The sequence below is a fragment of the Chiloscyllium plagiosum genome, chromosome 11, assembly GCF_004010195.1.
Source record: "Chiloscyllium plagiosum isolate BGI_BamShark_2017 chromosome 11, ASM401019v2, whole genome shotgun sequence".
NCBI lineage: Eukaryota > Metazoa > Chordata > Chondrichthyes > Orectolobiformes > Hemiscylliidae > Chiloscyllium > Chiloscyllium plagiosum.
The window spans coordinates 66,643,604-66,651,358 of record NC_057720.1 but is presented as its reverse complement, the minus strand read 5'-3'; the positions used below and the strand labels follow the sequence as shown (position 1 = coordinate 66,651,358).

General features: G+C 39.0%; 1 protein-coding gene across 5 annotated transcripts in view; it reads left to right on the top strand.

Annotated features, from left to right (window-relative positions):
- The first annotated feature begins 3,356 nt into the window (after nt 1–3,356).
- The window catches only part of LOC122554496 (zinc finger protein GLIS3), a 455,475-nt gene continuing 451,076 nt past the window's right edge, over nt 3,357–7,755 (top strand). For 4 of the 5 annotated variants that reach the window (XM_043699622.1, XM_043699621.1, XM_043699619.1 and 1 more), the window contains exon 1: nt 3,358–3,416. The gene's annotated coding sequence lies outside the window, so the exon portion shown is untranslated. Of the gene's footprint in view, nt 3,417–4,608; nt 4,709–7,755 lie in introns of all 5 variants that reach the window. The other variant, XM_043699620.1, reaches the window with a different exon arrangement.

The window sequence follows — 7,755 nt, the reverse complement described above, 5'->3', positions numbered from 1 at the left end:
CCGGTGTTGGACTGGGGTGTACAAAGTTAAAAATCACACAATACCAGGTTATAGCCCAACATGTTTAATTGGAAGCACACTAGCTTTCGGAGCCTCACTCCGAAAGCTAGTGCTTCCAATTAAACCTGTTGGACTATAACCTGGTGTTGTGTGATTTTTAACTCTGCAGCAGGTGGGACTTGATGCTCAGTCTCCCAGTCCATAAGAGGTGATACAATCACTGTGCCATAAGAGGATTCTACTTTGCAGTGCTTTTGTTTTTACATAGAGGCACATGGTGTCCTTTATTTTTATTTTCTCCCCCAGATCACCTGTGGTCATGTGTATGTTTTTTACATATATTGTAAGATTGAAAAAGGTAGCTTGTGAATAGACTTTATTATATCTTTTCCACCACCAGGAAAACACACGTGTGGCCAATTGTGCATTAAAAGCAAAACCTGCTAAGGGCAATGTTAACATCAAAAAAAAAATGAGGAGGTGCTAGGGAGAGAGGGGAAATCTAAATTTTAAAAAATGAGTTAGAGTGACTGACAAAGTACTCCATTCCCACCACTGACTCTTCTACATCCCAGACATTACCTGACTATCCTTTCTTTATAAAGTAATCCACTCATTCCAGCTATTAGCCTAGTAAACCTTCACTAAACTGCTTCCAATGCATTAATATCCCTCAATAAGTATGGTGACCAGTACTGTACAAAGTACTCCACATGCAGTCTTGTCAATTTCAGCATCCTTACTCTTGCATTCACTTCCCTTTGCAATAAAACATAATATTCTATTAGCTTTCCTGATTAATTGCTGTAGTAGCATACAAAGCTCCTGCAATTCATGTACTAGGGCACCCAACTCTTTCTAATTTTCAGATCTTTGCAAACACTCATTATTTTGAAAATAAGCTTCTTTTTTATTTTTTCTGCAAAATAATTGATTAATACATTGTAAGTAGTTTCTCATCTGCCCTATTTTAATTTAACCATTAATCCATTTAAAATAAATGAGGTAACAATCATATCAACATAGTGCAGATGCTGTAAATGTGTAAATCAATACGCAGTACGAAAAGCACAGTATTGTAGGAAATTTAATCTCTTGGATCTCCACTAGAGGGCTAGTTTGAACAGTCTGAGAAATTCTGGAAAACTCCCCAGTAGAGGATCGCCCTAAAATAATAAAGACAAGTGCATTTTCTACAAAATAAGCCGGAGACATTGAAAACATTTGTGATGTTTGAGAGTTGCAGAGTCCAACTAAGGAAGATGACATGGATATAAGGTGATTAATTAGAGGGAGAAGTGTGCATCAGAATAGTTTTGTAAATTGGTGGACTGATTTTAACATAGAATTATTCACCCAGATGGGGTGATTCCTTCAGCATTCATTGACATTTGAACTTTCTTGCTGTCACTGACCTTTCAGAAAGACACCCAAAAAAATCCAGGAGCACCAATCTCCTTGCGAGGGTATTGATTGATTTTGGATAGATTAGAGATGGATAAAGAAGATTTGTGGGGCCATGGGATCTGTTGATTTTTAAAATATAGTGGGAGTCAGGAATGGAACATGCAAGCAAAAAACTTCCAACTATCTATTTTACTTTGAAAGTTAATGAAGGTATTTTATCAAAGTTTAGTTTACTCATGTCTAGAGATGCAGCATAGATGTATGATTCTCCAGTGTATTTTCCTTTTAAGCTAAGGAGGCAATTCTCTGTGTGCTTTCAGTGCAGAACCTCACCTAATGGACCTTGAGAAATCATGGACATGATTCTCTATCCTTTGACTCTACAGACACTCACTGTTATAAGGAGCACATGAGAAATGACTAAAGAAATGGAAAGCAGGATCTCCACCCAAAGGCAGGTTAACATTTCAAGCAATGAGTCAAAATCAATACTTGAGCCTGCCCAATTTTCTGCAATTTTCAACATTCAAATTTTAACTTTTTATTTGTATCTGTTAAAAGAATTCCTAAGTGAAAGTTTCGCATTTCCGCCTCCCCCATCTCCTTTGAAGAAGCGGGCCCATGGTTCTGTGAATTATACTAAAATGTTCCCCCCAAGTGTTGTCAGCGACCTTACAAAACAGTGCATATTGGACAGTTGTGCAACTATTTAAGAAATGATCTCATACAAGTACCTCAGATGACCACACATGCTCACTTTCCATCAGGAATTGCTGGATAATGTTCAAACTTGGGAAACCTACCCGATTTCCCATTCCCTTACTCCCAGGATGCTAAGCCAATTGTAATACCCTTGCTCCGGGCTGGGTTGAAATTGGCTCAGAGGAGCAGTATTCAAAACTTAAGAGTCCTCGTTTCCATGATTCAAAGCGCTCTAGTATTTGCCTTTCGCCACTTTCCTCACATTTGCGTTGTCCTATTGACCTCTGATAGTTTTGTTCGTAACTCTTAAAATTATTCCTGACGGTTACGGACAAAAAGTAACAAGATGCAGATGATGAAAAATTAAAAGCAAACTGTTAGAAATGCTCAGCGCGTCGAGAAACCATAACAGTTAATTTTCAGGTGTATAACTTTTTCTAGAACCTCTGAGGAAAGATTTTATACAGAACTGTTGTGAGGAGGTTTTAAACAGAGCTGAAAAGAGGAGAGGTTTGATATCGAATTAACATGCTTTCATTGAAGTATGGTGAGTAGAGGTAACTTGCAAGGAGAGGACTTTTACTTGAATCGTCAACTGTAATTTTTCAGTGTTTCCATCTCCACATAAATCGCACTCTGTTGATTAATTAATCTTTTAAAGAGATTGTTGAAATGTTGCATTAATAAATTTGACAATAATTATTAAAGCCGTAAAAGTACGGAGCTATTGTCAAATAGCAAACTAAATACGTGAGATATTTCTAGTTGTCCGGGCTGCCCGGTATCATTGTGTGCAAATTCCATTGCGCTTACTAACCCTATGAATGGTGATACAAACGTTGGTTGATGATTCCTTCGCAAAATAACGTTTAGTTTAGTTTTTTTTTAAAGTTCAGGGACCAAGTTGTGTTGAATACTGAATCAGTGAAATGCAGAGTAGCGATAGGATATTTGGAAGATACCTACATTCTCCATGTCAGCACAGTGCACCCACCCATCTGCTGGCAGTGCCTGCTTGGATTGCCCCAGCAGGGACCCAGCCCTGTTGGAGATGCCACTGGACGCCGTCCGTTCCGCGGCATCGGCTAAACCAGGCTCATCCGCGAGCCCGCAGCAGCCCCAGCTCGCGCTCTACGCCGATTGGAGGCACGCGTTCGACTCTGTCTTCTGGTTGGCTGAGCTCACCTGTCAATCAGCCTGGCGGCCGCCGCTCTTCACTGCTTGAGGCCGGGGGCCAGGAGAAACTCGCAACACTTTGGGATCCTGCGTACGTTCCGCATCTTGTTTCCAGCGATGTTGTCTTTCAGGTACTTCTTCTTATACATTGATAGGGGCTGAACTTTCAAATGTCAAAACATAGTTATCGCGTTAAGCATTGTGTTATTCTATGCAAAGTATATTTTTGAAAACTCGCTGTTAATTCACTCCTAAATTGTATGGAATTATTTATGTTTTAGCAATGTTAGGAATTTATATAAAGCAATGCATTGAAAGAAATCCTGTCGTGTTTGTGGTGGAGATCTCATGTGGAACATGTATCTTCTGAGTTTGATTCATCCAGGTGCAGGCATTTATCTTTAACTTATGCGCCTGAAACTCGGTGGCAAACAAATATCTCTACCTGCGTGCGTTTGTCAGTAGCTTGATAAAGAGGTTTTTGAGCTTGGTATTGGGCGTCCATGTATGTCAGATATAGAAGTGACCAACAAGCTTGTGCACAGATTTGTGACAAACTTAACCTTTCGTTTAAAAAATGAGATTACGTTAACTCCAAACCCTATCTATACCTTTAGAGAAGGGCTTATTTTATGAGATTGATGCGGCTATGTTTATATTGTAAACAAGATTGGCACCAATATAGGACCAGATGTATGCCAAAATCACAGAAGTAAACTTGCAGAATTAACGCAATCTCAGGAGGGATGCATGTCCAACTGTATTGAAACTGTTTAAGACTATAACTTGGGTAAAAAACATTTGTACCTTGATTGAGGTGTCAGAAGGCAGTGTCCCAGAGCTAGCAGCTGCTTGACAGCATGAAAAAACTTAGTGTAAAATAAATCCTATTGAGAATAACACATGTTAATGCACCTTACTTTGATTCAGTCATTGCAGTATTGTGTGGTGGTAACTTGGGTATTACTCACACACTGGGTATAAAGACTCTGAAATGGATGAAGAGAATATTAGAGTTGATATGTAATCACAGAACATGAAGCATTAAACTGTGAAATAAAAATAACGTTTATGAAAATTGGATTGGCACCAGTGCTTAATGCTTTTTAACCTTAGAAATGTTTTCAAAACATGCTTTAACAATACACTTATGCCAGATTGATGTCAGATTTCTTAAAGCACGCTTTCTGTCACTAATTGTTCTGAAAATACTTCAGTTTTCTAACTAATATTCATTATGGAGTTGTGCCAGTTATAGCCTGATATCATGGCCTCCTTCTGCACTGTAACAATTCTGTGATATACATTGTGTTTTGAATTCAGGTCCCATGATTGACACCAGGTTGTGAGCAAAGAAATAAAAGCAACTTGAAAAAAGAACAAACAATGGACTATAGAAATTTCTGCACTGCAAAAATAATCAGTTAGTGAGATTTTTTAGCTTTCACCTCGAAATAAGAAGGACATCATCAAGGGCTCCAACTTTGTGGATCTTCTATGAAAATTTGCAGTGTTTAAAGATTGCCTGAAATTTGCAGAATTGACACCTAGATTAGGAAATACAAGGGATTGTAAACTAAAAGCAAATAGTGTAAAAGAAAAAAAAGCATGTAATTTTGATCACTTAAAAACAAAATGAACTGTTTGTTTATATTTGTTCTTTTCTATGTGAAAAGTGTATAGTGTCAGTTAGGTGTGAGAACAGTTTTTTCAGTAATTGACTGGTGTCATTTGCTTGATATCTGTTGCTCAGTACATGTGAGCTTATGAGTGCGAACCACATTAAGCTATGTTTCCTCTGAGTTATGCCGCACTTTCCACCAAAGTTGCTGACTCTTGCTGCAGTCTTGTTTCACACTTGCGACCAGCCTTCTTGAACCTCACTTAAATGGTTCTTCAAAACCCTTAATAAAATATCACATGGTCTGATGCTTACCCTTCATCCAGAGTCCATGCAGTTACATTTCTTAGCAGGAGCCATTAGATTATGATTGGGGTTGGTAATTCTGGCTGATTGTTCACCACCTCTTTACCAGCATGTCCACCCAGCAACAATGGGTGTCCAGCTATAGGACATTAAACCTGTCTTTTATATGTTCATGGGATCTGAGTGTTGATAACAAGGCAAGAATTTGTTGTCCATCTTTAACTGCCCTTGAGAAGGCAATAGGAAGCTACATTCTTGAATCACTTCTGTTTATGCAGCTACATCCAAAATGCTGTTAGCCAAGGTGTTACTGGGTTTTGATCTAGTGACAATGAAGGAACAACGACCCATTTCCAACTCAGGATCATGTGTGACTTGATGGGTGGTGCTTTGGTGCGCCTTCTGACCTTATTCTACTAGGTGGTAAAGATCATTGGTTTGAAAAGTGCTGTCAAAGACACTTTGACAAGTTCAGCAGTACATCTTGTTGATGGCACACAGTGCTGCCATGATGGGACAGTGAAGGAGAAATAAGCATTAAGTTGATGAATGGGAGTCATTGAAGATGCTGCTTTATCCTGAACAACGTTGATACGTTTGAGTGATGTTGAAGTGGAGGGTATTCCTTCATATTCTTCAATTATGCCTTTTAAGTGGTGGAGAGACATAGGTGGAGTCAGGAGGTAAGTTACTCATGGTAGAATTTTCAGCCCTGATCTTCTCTTGTAGCCATTGTGTTTATGCACCTAGTCCAGTTAAGCGTCTAGTCAATAATGCGTCTTCTGGATGTTGATAGTGGGTTTTCAATATGGTAATGCTGTTAAATGGGAAGGAGAGGTGGCTATATTCTTTGTTGTTGGATCCAGTCATTGCTTGGCACTGATGTAACATACTGCTGAAAACATGTTCAGATGTTGTTACACATGTGCATGGATGCTTCAATGTCTGAGGAATTATGATTGGAATTGTATAATATGACAGATCAGTGAACGTCTCAGTTTTCACATTATGATAAAGAAAACAAAAACAAAGGAAGAAGCTAAAGATGGCTGAACCAAGATTACTACCCTGAGGAACATGGTGCAGTGTGGTGCTGAGATGATTGGCCTCTATTTTCCACAAACATTGACCTTTGCATTAGGTATGCATCCAGATGTTGATTACTGTTTGACTCCTTTTGACCAATTTTGCCTGGGCTCCTTGATGCCTTATTTGGTCAAAAGCTGCCTTGATGCCAAGGCCAGTCCTTGTCATTGCACCTCCAGAATTCAGCTATTTTGTCCATTGAATTAGGAGCCATAAGATCCCGACCATTGCTTGATAGCACTGTTAATGATACCTTCCATAACCTTGTTGATGGTAGTAGCAAGTTGGACGTTTATTGTTTGGAATGGATTCATTCTGCCTTTTTGTGAATAACAAATACCTGGACAACTTTGCACTTTGTTGGGAAGATGTCAGTGTGGCAGCTGTAATGGAAGAGCTTGGCTGCTCGTGGAGTACAGATTTACATTGCAACAGCTAGAATATTATTGGTGTTCATAATCTTTGCTGTATCCCATGCCTTCAGCTTTTTTTAAATTTCAAAATATACTTTATTTGTAAAAATATCTTTTTATACATATTATATGTATATATACACACAGAACAGTTACAAACGCAGTTCAATTCTGAACAGTAGAATATCAAGGAAACAAACAAACATTGGAGTTTGACTCTATCTAACAAAGCCAAAGCCATCTCTTACTTGAACCAAATTATATTTACATGTATTTCTGGCAGATAACTAAGCGGATCCCCATTTAACTTCAGCAAGAAGGAAATCAGGAGGGCAAAACAGGGACATGAGATAGCGTTGGCAAATAGAATTAAGGAGAATCCAAAGGGTTTTTACAAATATATTTGCATGGATGCTTCAATGTCTGAGGAATTATGATTGGAATTGTACAATATGACAGATCAGTGAACGTCTCAGTTTTCACATTATGATAAAGAAAATAAAAACAAAGGAAGAAGCTAAAGATGGCTGAAATCCAAAGGGTTTTTACAAATATATTAAGGACAAAAGGGTAACTAGGGAGAGAATAGGGCCCCTCAAAGATCGGCAAGGAAACCTTTGTGTGGAGCCACAGAAAATGGGGGAGATACTAAATGAATATTTTGCATCAGTATTTAATGTGGAAAAGGATATGGAAGATATAGACTGTAGGGAAATAGATGGTGACATCTTGCAAAATTCTGGATTAGTGTTGCTTGTAGAACACAGCAGTTCAGGCAGCATCCAAGGAGCTTCGAAATTGACGTTTCGGGCAAAAAGCCCTTTATCAGGAATAAAGACAGTGAGCCTGAAGCGTGGAGAGATAAGCTAGAGGAGGGTGTGGGTGGGGCGAAAGTAGCATAGAGTACAATGGGTGAGTGGGGGAGGGGATGAAGGTGATAGATCAGGGAGGAGAGGGTGGAGTGGATAGGTGGAACAGGAGATAGGCAGGTAGGACAAGTCCGGACAAGTCATGGGGACAGTGCTGAGCTGGAAGTTTAGAACT